This window comes from Pongo pygmaeus, chromosome 5 (assembly GCF_028885625.2).
Source record: "Pongo pygmaeus isolate AG05252 chromosome 5, NHGRI_mPonPyg2-v2.0_pri, whole genome shotgun sequence".
Classification (NCBI taxonomy): domain Eukaryota; kingdom Metazoa; phylum Chordata; class Mammalia; order Primates; family Hominidae; genus Pongo; species Pongo pygmaeus.
The window spans coordinates 147,614,017-147,632,414 of NC_072378.2; positions in this window are offsets into that span (position 1 = coordinate 147,614,017).

The window sequence follows — 18,398 nt, forward strand, 5'->3', positions numbered from 1 at the left end:
ATCAGGATCTGTTACATACATTAACACAAGTGGAATTACTGTAATAGAGAAAAATACTTCTACTTAATATACTCAAAAAATTATATACTTTAAAAATCTCAAACCTGACTTCTTAAGCTGCTTTAAAGAATGGTTTCTCTGTACATTCCAAATGGGCTTTCACATATTTGCCCTCAGTGATTTCTCATGTAGCTTTGAATCCTGGAGAACTACCCAATAATTAGTCTTAGAAACCAGCGAAGATGGCCGGGCTCAGTGGCTCACATCTGTAATCCCAGCACTTTGAGAGGCCGAGGCAGGTGGATCACCTGAGGTCAGGAGTCTGAGACCAGCCTGGCCAACATGGGGAAACCCCGTGTCTACTGAAAATATGAACGTTAGCCAGGGGTGGTGGCGGATGCCTGTAATCCCAGCTACTTGGGAGGCTGAGGCAGGACAATTGCTTGAACCCGTGAGGCAGAGGTTGCAGTGAACTGAGATCGTACCATTGTACTCCAGTGTGGGTGACAGAGCATTTTTTTTTTGAGACTGTCTCACAAAAAAAAGAAAAAAAGAAAAAAAGAAACAAAACTAGTGAAAGCATTTAGCTTATTTTAGGTGTAAGGAGTTGTCTTTTAGTGTGCTGAAAACAGAAGTACAGCAAGCATTTAATCTTGCAGTGTTTCTTAAAAGAGACTTTAAATGCTAGAGCATTTCAAATCAAAAGAATAGCAGAAATTGTCATCTAAAGGTAATGTTTTTGTATCCCACCATTTTTATTACTCTAAAAGAAAAACCATAATTAAAATTAAGCACTAATATAGGTTAGAGTTTAAATTGTATATCATATTTAGAAACATGACAGCTTTTAAAATGCATTGAACCAGGACGTGCTGTTTCAAATATAGAAGGTCCACAGATAATCAAGAATTCTAGCTTAAGTTTGGCACTCTTCTTTGGCCTGGGGCCACTACTTCCCCATCAGTGTCTTTTGGTACAAACCTGGTACTCAATGCACTCCAGAGGTGAATTGGGGGGTTTTTTGAGGTTTGATTTTAAGACAAAAAAAAAAAAAAAAACCCTATATGTTTTAAGTTAAAACAATGACTGGTAAATTCTCAAGGATGCATGCCCAGTGTTTCATTACAAGGGTGCTATTCCTCCTTGTTTTCTGAAAATGCATATATTACATTGCTCTTGTATTACTGCTATGGGGTACTATCTCTGCATATTATATTTCTAGTATCCGTAGTTCATAGTTCATGATTCTTAATATTGCCACATTGGAGTTGTTTTCTCAATGACAGCCTTTTAGTCAACTAGATGCCCTGCCTTCTACTATACTCATGATGTCTTACAGACAATTGTGAATGTATTTGGAACAGCCAAAATTAACTTAATAGTCTAAATAGCAGAAGAAATTAAATTTATTCTTCTAAATTAATGTCACTAGTCCATTTAAGATACTGTGTATCTGTAGTGTTTATCATATATGTTTTTATTACTTTCCCAAGTATTTCTTGTACATTGTCATATAATATATCTATATCTAAGGTCATTTACATTTTGTTTGCCATTATATTAGGACAGAAGTGGTATTTCAATAATAGCTTTCTGTAAATATTTGTGGAAAGAACTTAAACTAGGTAGGGCTGGTTAAATGTATCCTAAACCTGTACTTGATTGGTTCCACAGGTTTCATCAAAACATTGGTTAAAAAGTCCTGTATCTAAAATTTTGTTGGGAAATGAAGGCCAGGAAAATGCTATCTGATTCACTGACACTTAGTAGGAATTAATGACCAGTAACAACCAATCTCCCAGGAGACAAATGTAAGGAACCAGGTTCTTTCATACCTGGGGCGTTATGCAAAGAGATGACTTGCTGTGAAACTCTACACCTGGGACCACATTTTTACACCTGGTCAGCTTCACACTTCTTATCAGCAGTTCCCTTCTCCAAAGCCCATTCTGGGTCAAAGAACAGAGCTAACATTTACTTCTATATCTAATTTTCTTTGAGCCTTTATTTTGTGCCAGGAGTTGTGCTAAGCTCTTTACAGTACCATTTGCTTGCATAATTATTAAATCCAATTTTACAGTTGAGAAAACTAAGATCCTATGCTTTTAAGGACTGTGGCATATACCTGGAAGCATCCTTTCTTGTGTAGACAAAACCAACCACCAGCAGTATAATATCTTTGGAATGACAACCCACTGCAGTCAACCCTTGCCAATAATTCTACTGTCAGATATTGATAAAGGTTTCTTTTATATAAATCCTCAGCATTTTCAAAGTGTACATTTGATTCTTACAACTCCAAGATAAGCATGAAAGAGATTATGATCCTTACTTTAGGAATGAGATAACTGAAGGGAGAATACCAGTCAATTGACTTACACAAGATTATATAACTAAATAGCAGAACTGAGTCTAGAACCTTGGCCTTCTGATGACTCATCTGATGTTTTCTAGCAGAATCGCCTTCAAATAACACTTTAATTTCTAGTCCTTCAGTTCCTATGTCTTAGAACTTTTATGAATTTTTCTAGAAATATACAACTATATGGAATACAAAACTGAGCTGAAAGGAAAAGTTAGAAAAACAAAGTAAAAATATGAGCTTTGAACCACCTCATAAACATAAAAGAAAACATTTTCTGAAATACTAGGCTTGAGTCCTCAAAAAATTGTAAGGCTGACCTTCAGAAGGCTAGTTGCTAAGTTCCTTGATTTTTTTTTTGTTTGTTTGTTTTTAAGATGGAGTCTTGCTCTGTCACTCAGGCTGGAGTGCAGTGGTGTAATCTCAGCTCACTGCAACCTCCATCTCCCAGACTCAAGCGATTCTTGTGCCTCAGCATCCCAAGTAGCTGGGATTACAGGCATGCCACTATGCCTGGCTAGTTTTTATATTTTTAGGAAAGACAGTGTTTCACCATGTTGGCCAGGCTGGTCTTGAACTTCTGACCTCAGGTGACCAGCCCACCTCAGCCTCCCAAAGTGCTGAAATTACAAGCATGAGCCATCATGCCTGGCCCCTAGTTCCTTGATTTAATAATTTATTCAATAACATTATTTGAAACATACAACACTTTTTCAGCTTATTTTTGCCATTCTATGCTGACTGCAGAAAGAATTGATTTGTGTATGATCATCAGTTATCAGTCATTGTATTCTGGACTGTATATTATATGAAAGTCTTCATCTGAGTCAAAAAGGAAAATCAATTTGTTATTTTTAATTTTTGAAGTTAAAAATGTACAAAAGACCAGCACCACAATTCCAATGGTTACTTTATTAATCAGTATCATTGGGTTATTATAAAAATTATAGTTAAAAAGAAAGTTAAAGTATGATGTAAACTTTCTTTTCTCTGACATCTACAAAGACTGAAGTGAATCAATCCAAGCTCAAATTCATGAGACAGCTGCTTCTTGCTCAGTTAGGTTGAATGGTTTGTTCCGTTTCTTTCCAAGTATCAGTTCTACTCTTTGAAGATTCACTTTTATTGTTCCTGTTTTTTCTATATCCTGTCTGATTTTGTATGTGTAAGCTTTTTTTTTGTCTTTTTCCTTCCTAAGGCATGGACTCTGGACCCAAATTTTCATGCTTTACAAGTCTAGCACCTATATTTACCAGCCATAATTTTGTCTCTTCATTGAAATCTTCAAGCCATACCAACTAGTCTCAGCCTAGTCTTTGGACATGTTCTAATCAGATGTGATAATCATGGTGAAAGATTTATATGAATAATGCCACTAAAGCCCATCAAGTCAGGATAATACCCAAAGAACATGAGCCAGGCAAACACCAAAAACATGTCTGTTAACGTTTATCAAACATTATCCTAGTTACCACGATAAAGAAAAACAGGATTTTCTGGAAATACACAGAACATACATTTAAACCACATCAGAGACCATCACGTAAAGTTTCTAAAGGAGGTAACATAGGAGCTGAGATTTGAAAGATGAATGGATAAAAAGTTAGGAAAAGACAACGAAACAAGGAGTTTCACACAAAGGAATTAACATGCATAAAGATATATGAAACAGTTTGGCATCTTGAAAAAAACGACAGGTATTTCAATATACCTACCCATAGCTCTCTCGTGTCTCTGCTTGGAGAAAAGCATAGAAGTTTGAGGCCAAAGGTTTCCTCTTAAGTGAAGGAGAAGTTGCACATAGTCCTAATCATATCCTATATGTGAGAACTACCAAGTGTCCATGTCTACTGCAATGGGATCAGGAAATGTAATCCCTAGCTTGACACAAATCAGCTAAAATTCTATCATGGAAAAAGGAATTTCTAGCAATCCTTGCTATAGGACAGTAGCTGGAGAGGTTAAAGCCGGGGAAGTGTGGATTAGATAACCTAGGAAGAATGAGTAAACTGAGAAGAAAAGGACAAGGACAGAACTTATTAGTCCTCTTCAGGCTGCATGAGAGACATCAGTTGGATTCTAGATTCCCTCATCTCTTTAAAACATCAGGAGACATATTTCTTACCTTGCTTTTTTCTTGAGCTTTTAGTGACGTGACTCTCAATTGTCTATTTCATAATATATAATACTGTGGTAAGAAATGACCCCAATTCCAGTTATATTTCCAGGATTATCACCCCCACCACTAACAGCATGCTGCAGCTTTGCCTTCCTGACCTTCTGCTTTATCTGCTAAGGAGATCAGCTGAAGCACATAGAAAGCATATTATAAAACCTTTGCATAACAGATGATTTGTAGAGACAACTAGTAGATTGGCTAAACCAGGATTATAGGGGTCTGAAAAGAATGATGGTTTAATATTAACAAGATAAAATTTCCTAGGCATACATGCTGTATAGTTTTAAAAATCTGAATTCATAAGAGGTAGAAGATCTTGCTCAACAGTTAATACAAAAAGACCTTGAGTTTTATTTAACCACAAGATCAATATTCAAGAACACTATGATACAATTGCTAAGAAAGTAAAGCAGTCTTAGGCTTTATTAGTTTGTTAGCACATCCGACAAAAAACAATGGTACACAAAACATTGTATACTCAGCTCTTAGGCATACCATTCTCATATTTACAACTTACAATCACATTTGACTTCTTCCCCCTTCCCACCACATCCAATTAATGTCAAGTCCCATTTATTCTAACTTTTTAAAATGTTGTGATCCTTATGGTATTGAACTGGAATTTGAGGTATCAGTATGAATTCATTATGTATAATTACATATTACATACTACAAATCTGTATTTGATAGAGTTATAAATGTGTGTGTGTGTACATTTCTTAGCAAAAACAACACAATAGCAATGAGCACATCAAACACTCAGATCTATTTCTAAATACCATTTTTCACTAGAAGGGATCAGGGATCCATAAAGAAATGGCCACATTTAGGGCTGGGGCTTGGAAACTGTAAAAAGAGCCTGGAACATTTTATTGTACAGAAAGTATTAAAACAATAATGGGCACATGTTAAAATATATATACAGAATCCAGTTTAATGGATATTAAAACTGGTGGATGAAATCATGTTTGATGAGCAAGAAGATATTTACAGTTTCAGAGTAATCTCTTATAAGTTATTAATTACAAAGAGAAAAACAGTAACTTTACAGTAGATTTAGCAAACAAATTTATTTAAGTAATCAAAGTTAATGTCACTAATAATGAAACAAATTGACATTTTAGGCCAAGCGCGGTGGCTCATGCCTGTAATCCCAGCACTTTGGGAGGCCGAGGAGGGAAGATCACGAGGTCAAGATATCGAGACCATCCTGGCCAACATGATGAAACCCCATCTCTACTAAAAATAGAAAAATTAGCTGGGCGTGGTGGTACATGCCTGTAGTCCCAGCTACTCGGGAGGCTGAGGCAGCAGAATCGCTTGAACCTGGGAGGTGCAGGTTGCAACACGCTACTAATTCCAGCCTGGTCGACAGAGCAAGACTCTGTCTAAAAAAAATAAAAAATGAAAAACACTTGAGACAAAGTAGCAAATGTAAAAAGTCACGTTTGTTCATTTTTGCTTGCCAAGATAATTTCACAAAGCCGCTGACTCTGGGACATGCAGATCTCTGAAAAGACGCTTTGAAGACAAAAAAGGATAGATCACAAGACCCCCCCATGTCTCTTGCCTGAATCACTGTATTCCTTAAAAGATAAATGACGCTAGTCCTTGCCTCTTCCTACATGAGATAATGTCTGATAGGGTTAGTGATTGTACCTCCATATTCTATAACCTTTACACCGAGACCTTCGTGTGATTCTGCATTAATGTAACTTCTGAGCAAGTTTGATGTGATTTTGCATGTACTGAAACCCCAGCACCTGTGTCTAAGTAGTGGGCTGAAACCCTGTGCTGGAGAAGTCTGATAAAACCTCTCTAAAGTGCTGTTCCCAAGGTATAGGCATCAGTAAGATATTTGAATGAAACTAACTTTAATTCTTTAAAAGCTTGTTGTTTTTCCTTAGTCAACCAATACAAACCTGAAGATAATTGTAAGGAAACAAAGACATCCAAACTGAAGGACATCCTGCAAAGTTACTGGCTTTACTCTTCAAAAGCACAATCATAAAAGAAAAAGAAAGGCTGAGGAACCGTTTCAAGTTCAAGGAAACTAAAAAGACATGACGACTAACACAGTCTGTTATTCTAATTGTATCCAGAATCAAAAAAGGGATATTATAAGAATTTGTGAAATTTGGGTAAAAACTATGAATCATGGCTGGGCACGGTGGCTCACGCCTGTAATCCCAGCACTTTGGGAGGCTGAGGCAGGTGGATCACGAGGTCAAGAGATCGAGATCATTCTGGATAACATGGTGAAACCCCATCTCTACTAAAAATACAAAAATTATCTGGGCGTGGTGGCACATGCCTGTAGTCCCAGCTACTCAGGAGGCTGAGGCAGGAGAATTGAACTCGTGAGGTGGAGGTTGCAGTGAGCCAAGATCGCGCCACTGCACTCCAGCCTTGGTGGCGGAGCGAGACTCCATCTCAAGAAAAAAAACACAAAAAACACTATGAATCTATGAGTCACATAACAATATTGTACCAATGCTAGCTCTCCTGGTTTCGAAGGAGGTACTTTGGTTATGTAAGACAGTATTTGGGAAATACATACAGAAGTATTTGCAAAAGAGAAGACACCAAGAGAAAGAAACAAATGCTAAATGGGGCAAAATATTAAGAATTGCTGAATCTGGGAAGAGGATATAGAGGTCTTTATAATATTTTTTGCAATCTTTCTGTAAGTGAAAGATTACGTTAAAATTAGAAACTAAAAATAAAAAGTTTTGAATCTGACCCCAGTAGTTAGCAACAGCTTGTTTCCCGAATCTGGTAAATATATCCAATGAAAAATAATAAATCCATAATCCACTAATCTAGCAACTTCCATCTGCTATGTACAAATTTAAAGAATGGAAAAGATTTTAAACTCTTGTTTACTTTAACCTGTTTCTGTTTGGTATAATTTTTTATGTTTTAACTTATACCAACCAAGGTGATCAGACCATCATCCAGCAATCACCTACGTAGTCAGCTTTCAATAATGGAACTTCAAAGAGAAAGAAAAGTAGAAGTCTAGATCTAAAAAGATATGTTTTAGGATACTAAATGTGATCCCAAATAAGCGAAAAATATGCTACAGGCATGACAATATCTTGGGGAAGTTTCATCCTCAGGACACAACTGCCATAGCTAACATGGAATGCAAAAGAATTCTTAATGAAGTACTCTGGCCTTAGCATTATAATTCAACTACATCAGTCACTAAATGAATTTTAAAACATCACATAGATTTAGTATATTTATATTCCTAGCAAGAACTCTACAAAAATCATTTTTACCCCAATTTTACATATAAGGAAACTAAAGCAGAAAGATATTGAATAACTTGTCCACACAGCCTATGAGGATTTGAACTGGGACTTCAACCCAGTGGCTCCTATTCACAAGAATAGTGCCTACTTGTCTTTGTCCTTCTTACTTACATGTGAATGACAAAGACCTTCAAGACTGCAAACACTCCATAAAAGAGTAGAGATGATACTAGTTAATGTGGCTAGCCTCTTACCCAAGAGTACTCTTCTAGAAATCTATTCCTAAGAAATAGTTATCATTGCATATCAAAGTTTGTACACAAAAATGTTATTCATACGGGCAAAAATATACTTCAAACAACCTAAATGTCAAATAAGAGATTGAATAAATCATAGTACATACAATAGAATATTTTCAGAGAATGTTGATAAGAAAATGCTTATTATACAATGTTGCGTTAAAAACAGGAGAATGCAAGATTAGATAGTGATTCAAATATACATATCTATAGACATGTACATCTGTGCAAGCATATATAGGAAAAATAGAAGGAAATGAATCAAAATGTTAATATGTTTATTGTTGGGTATCCCAGGTGACTTTGGCTTACATTTGTGTATCTTGTCTTTATTTTCCAAACTTTCCCATGTTAGTTGCAGTTACTTTCATAATTTTTAAAAGGCCAATAAAAACCATTAAAAAGAAAATTACATGTAGCTTTTGAAAAGGTAAGAAAAATAGATAAGCCAACATAAGAAAGGTACTTGGGAGACTAATGCCTCGTTGCCTGCAGTCACCAAACAAGGCAGGCAGTGGAGAGAGTTCCACTTTCTCTACAAGACAGTTTCCACCTTGTGGGTTCTATAGAAAAGGGATTTGGGGGTTTGGGAGGAATTGTTCATTTCACAGCTATATTCACACAGGTTTTCAAGGACACCACTGTTGCCATCTTCTAAGAAATAAAAAAAAATTTAGGGAAAGTAGAATATATCCACCATTTATTAAAAGATTCAGGAAAAAGAAAATCAAAAGTAATGTATTTGAATGCAGAAATTTAAAATAAATAGAACAGGGCAGTGAAGGGATTCAATATAATACTACAATGGTAGATACATGTCATTATACATTCGTCAAAATCCATAAACCAGACAACATTAAGAGTGAACCCTCATTTAAACCATGGACTCTAGGGGATAATAATGTGTCAGTGTAGTCTCAGTGATGGTAACAAATGGACCACTCTAGTGCCAGATGCTGATAGCAGGGAAGGTCTTTGCATGGTGGTGGGGAGAAGAGGCTATATCAGAGCTCTGTACTTTCTGCTCAGTTTGTCTGTGAACCTGAAACTACTCTCAAAAATATAGTTCATTAATTTAAAAAATTGTAAAGAAATGAAAATGGGAATTTTCCTATAAACTCTAACACAATTGTCTAACCATTCCAACTTTAAGCTATGAAATCATTGAAGAGATTTAATTGGATTAACTTAAGTTGGATTAGATTTGATCCAATTGGATTGAAGTGAATTAGAATTTTAATATGTGTCTCTATTGTATGCTTACATTCCTTAGGAGGAGGGAAGATTTTTAGGGGAATGTTTGTTGCATGTGCGTATGCATGGATAGATGATCGACAGATGGATGAGATACATAGATACATATGTGTGTGTGTATGTATATATATGTATTCACTATGTATTTAACAGAACACCTGGTCAGACACTGGTGCTAGCTACTAACGATAAAAACAACTAAAGGTAAATTCTTGTACTTTAAGAGATTGCAGCCTATCAGAGACACAGGCATGCAAACAGTCAGGAGTACCCTCTACTCACATAGATGCTGTGTGCTGTATTAACTCCGGGGGTTGGGGGTGGGGAGGCATCTACTTTGTAGGCTATGGAATGAATGCTATTACTTGGAGTTGCTCAGAAGTCCTGTAAAAAGTTACAAAACAAAAAGAAGAGTGCACTGTGGGGACATTGAGTAGGCACCCAGTCTTTTCAAGGAAATGACAGAGGCATCACGTATCAGATGACATAGGACTTGAGATTAATAGAATGTTAAGAAAGAAGACATGTTCCAAGCCCTAGCAAAATCAGGGCTGGGGAAAAGATAGATTTCCATATTTCTGGAAAGTAATATGCAAGGTGAGTAGTGACCCAAGATATAGAGAAGTGTGCAGGGATGAGGTGGTGAGGATATAGAGAGTAAAAGTTGTATCCCAAAGGCAGGGAGTGAAGAGACGTGAAGAGTTTTGAATAAAGACATGACCTGATTAGATTTTTTTTTTTTTTTTTTGGTGGAGACAGTCTTTCTCTGTTGCCCAGGCTGGAGTGCAGTGGTGCCATCCTGGTTCACTGCAAGCTCCGCCTCCCGGGTTTAAGCCATTCTGCTGCCTCAGTCTCCTGAATAGCTGGGATTACAGGTACCCACCACGCCTGGATAATTTACGTAGTTTTAGTAGAGATGGTGTTTCCCTATATTGGCCGGGCTGGTCTTGAACTTCTGACCTCAGGTGATCTGCCTGACTCAGCCTCCCAAAGTCCTGGGATTACAGGTATGAGCCACCGCACCCATCCCTGATTAGATTTTTACGTTGGATAAATAATCCTTGGATAACAAGGAGAGATTCCGTACTAAAGATGGGAAGATAAGGAAGTCAGTATTGCAGTAATCTAAGTGAAAATAATGAAGGCTCAAACTAGGACAAGTGGTGCAATGGGGAGAAGAGGAGGAAACAGAACCTAAGCTGTTGAGGAGTAAGAATCCTAGGGCTTAGTGACTAATGAATATGATGGTGCGAGACAAATAGTGGTAGTCTTCTCTGAAGGAGAGACCATAAGAAAAGGAACGTGTTCAAGGGAAGAGATGAGCAGCCTAGTTTTAGACATGTTGACTTAGTGCCTAGATGGCATTCATGTGAAAATGTCCACATGACAACGGGCTATTTAAATCTTACTTCCCTTTCACTGACACTGAAGAACTGGTGACTTCAGGATCTACATAGCCCCCCACATTTGTATGTGACACGTCAGGGAACCATGCAACTTGCAGAGGGAAGTGGCCTGGCAGTTCAGGGCCAACTTTCACCAAGGGAGCGGGGAAGACTGATGCTAGCCCTGACCAAGGTGAGCACTGAGCTTACTTACTCTCTTCTAACGCATCCATCCTTTGCTGTCAGGCTGATTTTCTGGAAAATGCTGGCAGGATAGAGCATGTATCTTCTCTCTGATCAGGAGGATGTTTACCTTGTGTCCTCATATTTGCAAAGAATATGGATGAAGCCAGGTAGGTGTACAGTTAGCATTTGAAAACATCTAATTAGAAAAAAGAAATAAGTACCACCTACCTTGCTATGCCAGTATCAAAAGCACATTTATTAAGAACATATTTAGATGAAACTCCCTGGTAGGCATTCCATAAAAATCATTAAACTCTGTCCATCATCCAACAGAATTTAGAGAACAGTACTTCAACTGTAAAATGATAAACCAAAATGAACAACCACCCTCAGGCTAAAGTGACTGAACATGAACAAACACAAATATCAAAGTATGTAGTGTGAGAAATGGCCAGCTCAGAGTAAAATACGGAGGCAAACAAATATATATATATGTGTATATATATATATATATACACATATATATATGAAGAAATAGTCATTTCCTTGTCAACCTACTAAGAAAAGTATCATTGAGGACAATACTTTCGCTATTTGTAGAATGATGAGCCTGGGTTTCTGGGAATAGAACCTTCCACATTAAAAAAAGTAGCCTGGTAATGGCTCGTAAGAAGGTGTAAGATAACCTGATAGAAGGAGAATTGTGTTAATTTGCTTAGGGAGAGGGAACATGTTGGATCTTCGAGGTAGAGAGTGGGGATCATAGTTGCAACTCTCTATGGGAAGGCATTTTGATAACTGCTACTACGGATCTATTGTCTGCACTCAATATTAGAAATTGCAATCCGACTATGTAAGTTAGGAGCACATGTGAAACCACCCCATATTATGCCTTATTAAACAGAAGTAAATTTTGAATTACATCAGTTTTATTATGCAGTCTTCTCAGGCTTCATTGGAGTGTTGTAACTTCTATTATAAGTTTCCAATTTTCAAGTATAATGACAATGTACATCATCAAGCTGCATGATGTACATCATCAAGCTGCATGATGAACTCCTGAAGAAGGAAATTACATTCATTTCCTTTATTACAGTATTTCTGCTACAAAATGTTAGTAAAATGAGCATGTTTGTAACTGCAACCAGACAACTTTCACCACTAGTAATTCTAGGGTCAGAACAGGTTTCACAAAATGGAGTGAAACAGGACAAAGGAACAGAGCCAATGAGGTTAGAGTCTGACAGCTGGGAGGACATCAACCTAATATAAAGTTTTGGTTTGCTGTGCTGGCGCTCAGCGTAGATTTATTAAGAGGGTTCTTTGGGGATATCAGCCTCAGCCACTGTGACAGCAACATTACTATTACCACCAGATGATGCTGAGCCTCAGGATTGTTAGAGTCAGTTAAGTTTTCTGACTCTCTGGATTATAAGCGATGGGAATCTATACAACATTTTCAAAGTTATTGATTTAGAAAAGTCACTGATCAAAAAGCAGGCAAAAATTCAGTGCCAACACCAAAAAAAATTACAAAGGTAGAGATAATGTCAGGAGGAATTATATTTATTCCAGTACTTGGGTAGAAAATCAACTAAAATCTTGGACAAATGAAATAAAATGAAATACAATGAAAACTGGAAGGGAAGAAAACTAATCTCTGCTGAATGCTTAATTAAACCTAGGAGGAAAGACAAAGTCAAACTGAATTAATAGAATATTTGCTATTGATGCGATTTATAACCTTGATTCAGAACCTTAAAATTTTCATTAATAAGGTATATATCGCTAAATTCTAACCATTTCCACGAAGCTACAAACTAACAAAAATTTTACAAAATGCTTTAGAACAATACTTTAAATAATTTTTAAAAAATGGAATAAGACTGAAATTGAAATGTGGAAAAAAATAAATAATGCTTACCTGCCATAAATTCTGAGATTTATCCCTACTTACCCCTTTTCCTAGGCAAAATGAGAGGGGAATAATAAGGCCCTGGAGAGGTGAGTGACTTCAGTTCTTTGGAAGGTCATTGCTGTGTGGAGGAGCTGGGTGCTCATACAAAAATGACTGCACTGTCAATTCAACGGGTATGTGTTTGGTCATTTATGTCAGAGGGGCTCAATCTGATAATGTTAAGAAGTGAGATGTTAGGCTGGGCGCGGTGGTTCATGCCTGTAATCCCAGCACTTCGGGAGACCAAGGCGGGCAGATCACCTGAGGTCAGGAGTTCAAGACCAGCCTGACCAACATAGTGAAACCCCATCTCTACTAAAACTACAAAAATTAGCCGGGCATGGTGGTGGGCACCTGTAGTCCCAGCTACTCGGGAGGCTGAGGCAGGAGAATCACTTGAACCTGGGAGGGCAGAGGTTGTGGTGAGCCAAGATCGTGCCACTGTACTCCAGGCTGGGAAACAGAGCAAGACTCCATCTCAAAAAATAAAAAAAGTGAGATGTTATGCTGCTGACAGCATCGCTTGCCTTATGTGAATTCATGACTTCAGACTACCTGCATGACATTTTTTCCCCCTTTAAAAGGAGAAAAAGTATGGAAGTATGAAGGAAAGAACCAAGCTGAATGTGGATAACTAACTCTTAGGATCTTTATAATATTTTAAACTAAAATCAATTAGTTCCTTCTTTTTAAGAGTTTTATAAATTTATGTCACAGCAAAATAAAATGAGACTGTTACAAGAATGTTGAATATAATGTAATATGGTAGGATAAGGAAATAGGTAGTAATGAGCATGATTTTTCTCTCACTCATCGTCCATCCCTCCAACCACCCTCCTTGCTTTTGGGCTCAGAGAATTAGGTCCCTTTTTGGCCCACTGGGAGATCATGAAAACTTTGCTGGCAAACAAAAGAGGCAATGTCTTAATTTTCAATCCTTAATTTAAATTGAAAGATTTAGGAAGCGGACAAATGCTATTGAGGGAGGAAAAAAAAAAAAAAAGAATTGTCTGCTCTTTCTGCCCTCTCTAGGCAAATATGAGCAAGGAAGAAAGGAAAAGAAAAGTTGAAATGTTAGGTGCAAGTGTGGGGAGCTCTATACCTCAAGCCTCCTTCCACAGGTGGATGGAGAGTTGAGGAAGGGCACCTCACAAGCATACTATAACAAAGTACCATAGACAGAGTAGCCTATAGACAACAGAAATTTATTGCTCACAGTTCTGGAAGCTGGAAGTCAAGATCAGGATGCCAGCATGGTCAAGTTCTGGCAAAGGCCCTCTTCCAGACTGCAGACTGGTAGAAAGAGACAGACATCTCTAGGGTCCTTTTTATAAGGACACTAATCCTATTCATGAGAGCTTCACCCTCAGGACCTCATTTCCTTCCAAGTTTCCACCATCACATTAGGGGTTAGGATTTCAACATATGAATTTTGGGGGAACACAAACATTCAGTCCATAACAATAGACTGAATCTCTTCAAGTATCTTCTTTCTCTTTGCCCCCTTTCATTCTGGTGATCTAAGAGTGACGAACCTGTGTCTTCTGTTTTAGGAAGTTATCAGCTTCCCAGAGAAGAAATCACCGATCCCACTTAGTTGGCATGGCCAATAAAGTCAGAACATAGCACTACAGTAGGGAGGAGAGGATTGGAGAAAGGCTTCTTGGCCCTAGTGTGGGTCTTACAATTAGATAAGTTATCGTATTAGATGGCTATGGGATGGGCGTTCCCCACTAGAAATCTGGGTGCATGGCTTCATCTCAGCCAAATCTCAGCTGCAGAGTTGAGTAAGCTTCCCAAGACCATCCCTGCCCTTGAAAGGTGGAGGTTCATAACCTGTGCTGAGAACCTGGCAGGATGAACCAAAGCTAAGAAGTCAATACATTTCCATTCACCACCATGGCAGCATTGTGAGAAGGGCAAGAAGCGAACATCTTGAAATGACTGAGTTTAAAACTGGGAATGGCTAAAAATCCCTTAGCTTAGCTGATATGACGAGACTAATTTTCTACATCAGGTTAAAAAAATGAGGAATAGGCTTCAAGTTAGAAATTAATTTTAGCATTTGAAAGTGAAGGAAGCTTCACCTGCATGCTGCGAGCTCTGTGCCTGCTGCTATAATAATGGCTGTTTGGGGGATCTCTGTCCTTCTCCCTAATTTGCTCCTGGATAATCATTTGGCTGCCACTGAAGCAGCGATCTGAGTTGTGTGGCAGCCAAGAAAATCTCAGATCCTGTGTTTGTTAATTGGACATAGCAATTCATGCTCAGGGGCAACCAGTAAAATGAGCTTCACTCTGCCAGAATTGTTTTGGCTTGCATTTTTGGGTTAGTCACACTCCCAGTTCTCTGATCCCTGAAGTATCTTCCTGGCTAACAGCATCCCGATTCTCCACCCAGGCATAGGGAATGCTCATTGCACTGTATCTGGAGATGCCAAGGCTTTCTGTGGAAGATGAGGGTTTGCAGCTGGACAGAGCTTTGTATTTTTCTGAAACGTGTTCACTTTAGAGTAAGAGTTAATATGATAATCAATTCACAAGAAACTAGAAATCATAAACATTAGACAATATTCTGGCATATATTTCCACTTTAGAGATAATATAAATCATAGCTTGCAAGTCAAATTAGTGAGAGAAACAGGTGGCTCAACGATAAGATTTTAGGTTTAATTAACTAAAATTAAATAACCTTTAGTTATGAAATTATAAAATGGAGGTCCAGATGATTACCTGTGCCTGACCTGTGCAGTGGATGCTTAGATTGTTAAAGGATGTTTGGGAAAATGAGAACACAATTACATTGGATCTTCAAATTACTCCTGAAGATTTACATTTTTTCTCTCTATATAAAGTTTGAAGTAGAGAACATTACCATAAAGAGAAAATTACTCTGGTTATTTAGAACTTTAAATAAGTCAGTTCTTCAAAGATTTATTCAAAGCTCTTTGATTTGAAGGATATTTATAGTTTTCCTAATTAGGGTATAACAACTAACAAAGTTTACATTTTGATTACTTTTCAATAGGACTTTTCTGGCGTTTACTGTTTGATTTCTACAGCACGTCTTACTTTCCTCCATTTTACAAAGAGATGTTTGTAAATGGAGGGGTTAAATTACGTGGTAAGTGCTATGTTGGCTACACTGGAGCTAAAAGGAACTCCTGCCTTCTGGTCCAGAGTCTATTGATTCATTTTTCCTCCATCAACTGTCCTCTGCCTCGGGGATGCCACAGAGAAGAAAACCAAGTCCTTTACACATAAATGTACGGTGCCTTAGGTAGCAGTTAGAGCTAAGGGGAAAAATAAGTACAGGTAGGGGGACTGGGGTGAACGTGGGAAGTGCCTATGTGTGTGTGTTGGGGGAAGGGAAATTGTATTAGTCTGTTCTTATGCTGCTAATAAAGACAAACCCAAATCTGGGTAATTTATAGAGAAAAGAGGTTTAATGGACTCACCGTTCCACATGTCTGGGGAGGCCTCACAATTATGGCAGAACGCAAAGGAGAAACAAAGCCACGTCTTCTATGGTGGAAGACAAGCGAGCTTGTGTAGGGTAACTCCCATTTATAAAACCATCAGATCTCGTGGGATTTATTCACTACAACAAGAAGAGTATGGAGAAAACCCACCCCCATGATTTAATTATCTCCACCTGGCTGCACCCTTGACACGCGGCGATTATTACAATTCAAAGTGAGATTTGGGTGGGGGCACAGCCAAACCATATCAGAAATTACTCCTAGTTTACGAGAAAAAGTCAAGGAGTGCTATATTGATGAGGTGACATCAATGTCAGTTTCTCACATCATCAATTTGTCACAAATGGTCAAGGACGAGAAGAAAATCTGGAAATGGATCCTGCAAATATCTGTGGGAAGAGAAGTATAGGCCAGGGATTATCCAGCCCACTACCTGTTTTTGTAAATAAAGTTTCACTGGAACACAGCCAAGCACAGTTGTTTACATATTATCTACGGCTGTATTTGCACAGTTTGTGCAACACTGGCACTGTTGCAATGTGGTTGCAACTTGGGCTGCATGTGGCCCACAAAACTGAAAATACTTACTATCTAGCTCATTAAAGAAAAGGTTTGCTTACTACTGGTTTACACAGAGGCAACAACAAATGCAAAGCCCTGAGGCTGCTTGATATCATCAAGGAACAGCAAGAAAGCAAGTGTGGCTATGTTGTGACGGGCAAGGGGAGAGGGAGAGTAGGTAAGGACAGACAGAGTAGAGAGTGGGGACTGGATCCTATAGCACCTTTATAGGCCATTGTTAAGAACTTTGACTTTTACTTAGAGGGAGATAAGGATGCTGAGTACAGGACTGACATGACGTATTTTAACTTCAGCATTCTCTTTAGAGTAGATGACATGGTTCTAGGGATGGTGGCTCAAGCCTGTAATCTCAGCCGTTTGGGAGGCTTGAGGCCATGAGCCTGCACAACATAGAGAGACCTCACCTCTAGAGAAAATATAAAAATTAGCTGTGCTGGTGCATGCCTGTAGTCCCAGCTACTCAGGAGACTGAGGCAGGAGGATTGCTTAAACCCAGGAGTTCAAAGTTGCAATGAGATATAATCACACCACTGCACTCTAGAGTGAGATCCTGTCTCAAATTTGAAAAACAAGAACAAAAACTTAACTAGGTGAAACGGGGTTTGTTTAACATATACTGCAATCACCCACATGAAAAATGATTCTGGCCTGAACCAAAGTATGAGGGTGGAGACTGTGAGAACTTGTGGAATTCTGAATATATTGTAAAGATAGAGCTAACAGGATTTGCCAATGGACTTAAAATAGAGGTATGTGTGTGATGGCCAGGGGTGAGAGGTGAGGGGAGCAGGTGATCAGAGGTTACTGATGTGAGCCTGAACGTCTGGGAGGGTAGAATCACCATTAACAGACATAGGAAGATTTGGGGAGGTGTAAGGTATAGATTGAAGTTGGAAGTGAAGAATTTAGTTTAGACATTAAATTTTACATGCCTTTTGGATATAAGCTTCTTATATAAATGAAAAGCATACACAAATCAAATCTGGAGTCCAGGGAAGAAGTCTGAAGTAAACATACAAACTTGGGAGTCATCAATGTTTAGATAATATTTAAGTCATCTTAATATCTTAAGTCACCTAGAGAATGGTTATAGACGTTAAAGAGAATTATTTTATTAGTTACCACTTAATACATGTGACAAGTTTTGAGCTAGGAACTTTATACTACGTAATCTTACAACACTTTACTTAAGTATTTGTATGCTCATTTTACACATGAGGAAATGAAAAGTGTGAAGTGACTTGTCTGACTCTACTTAGCTAGCGAAATGTTAGAGTAGGCAGTAGGCAGACATGAGCAGAGTGGGAGAGGCCCCCCCCAACCCAACCTTCCTTCCAGGAATGTCAGGTAATGGGCAGGCAAATTATTAAACTGTCTTTCTAAAATAATAATTGATTGCAGCGGGTGCTAAGGAAAGGCCGTGTCCCAACAGATAGAAAACACCTGAAGATGG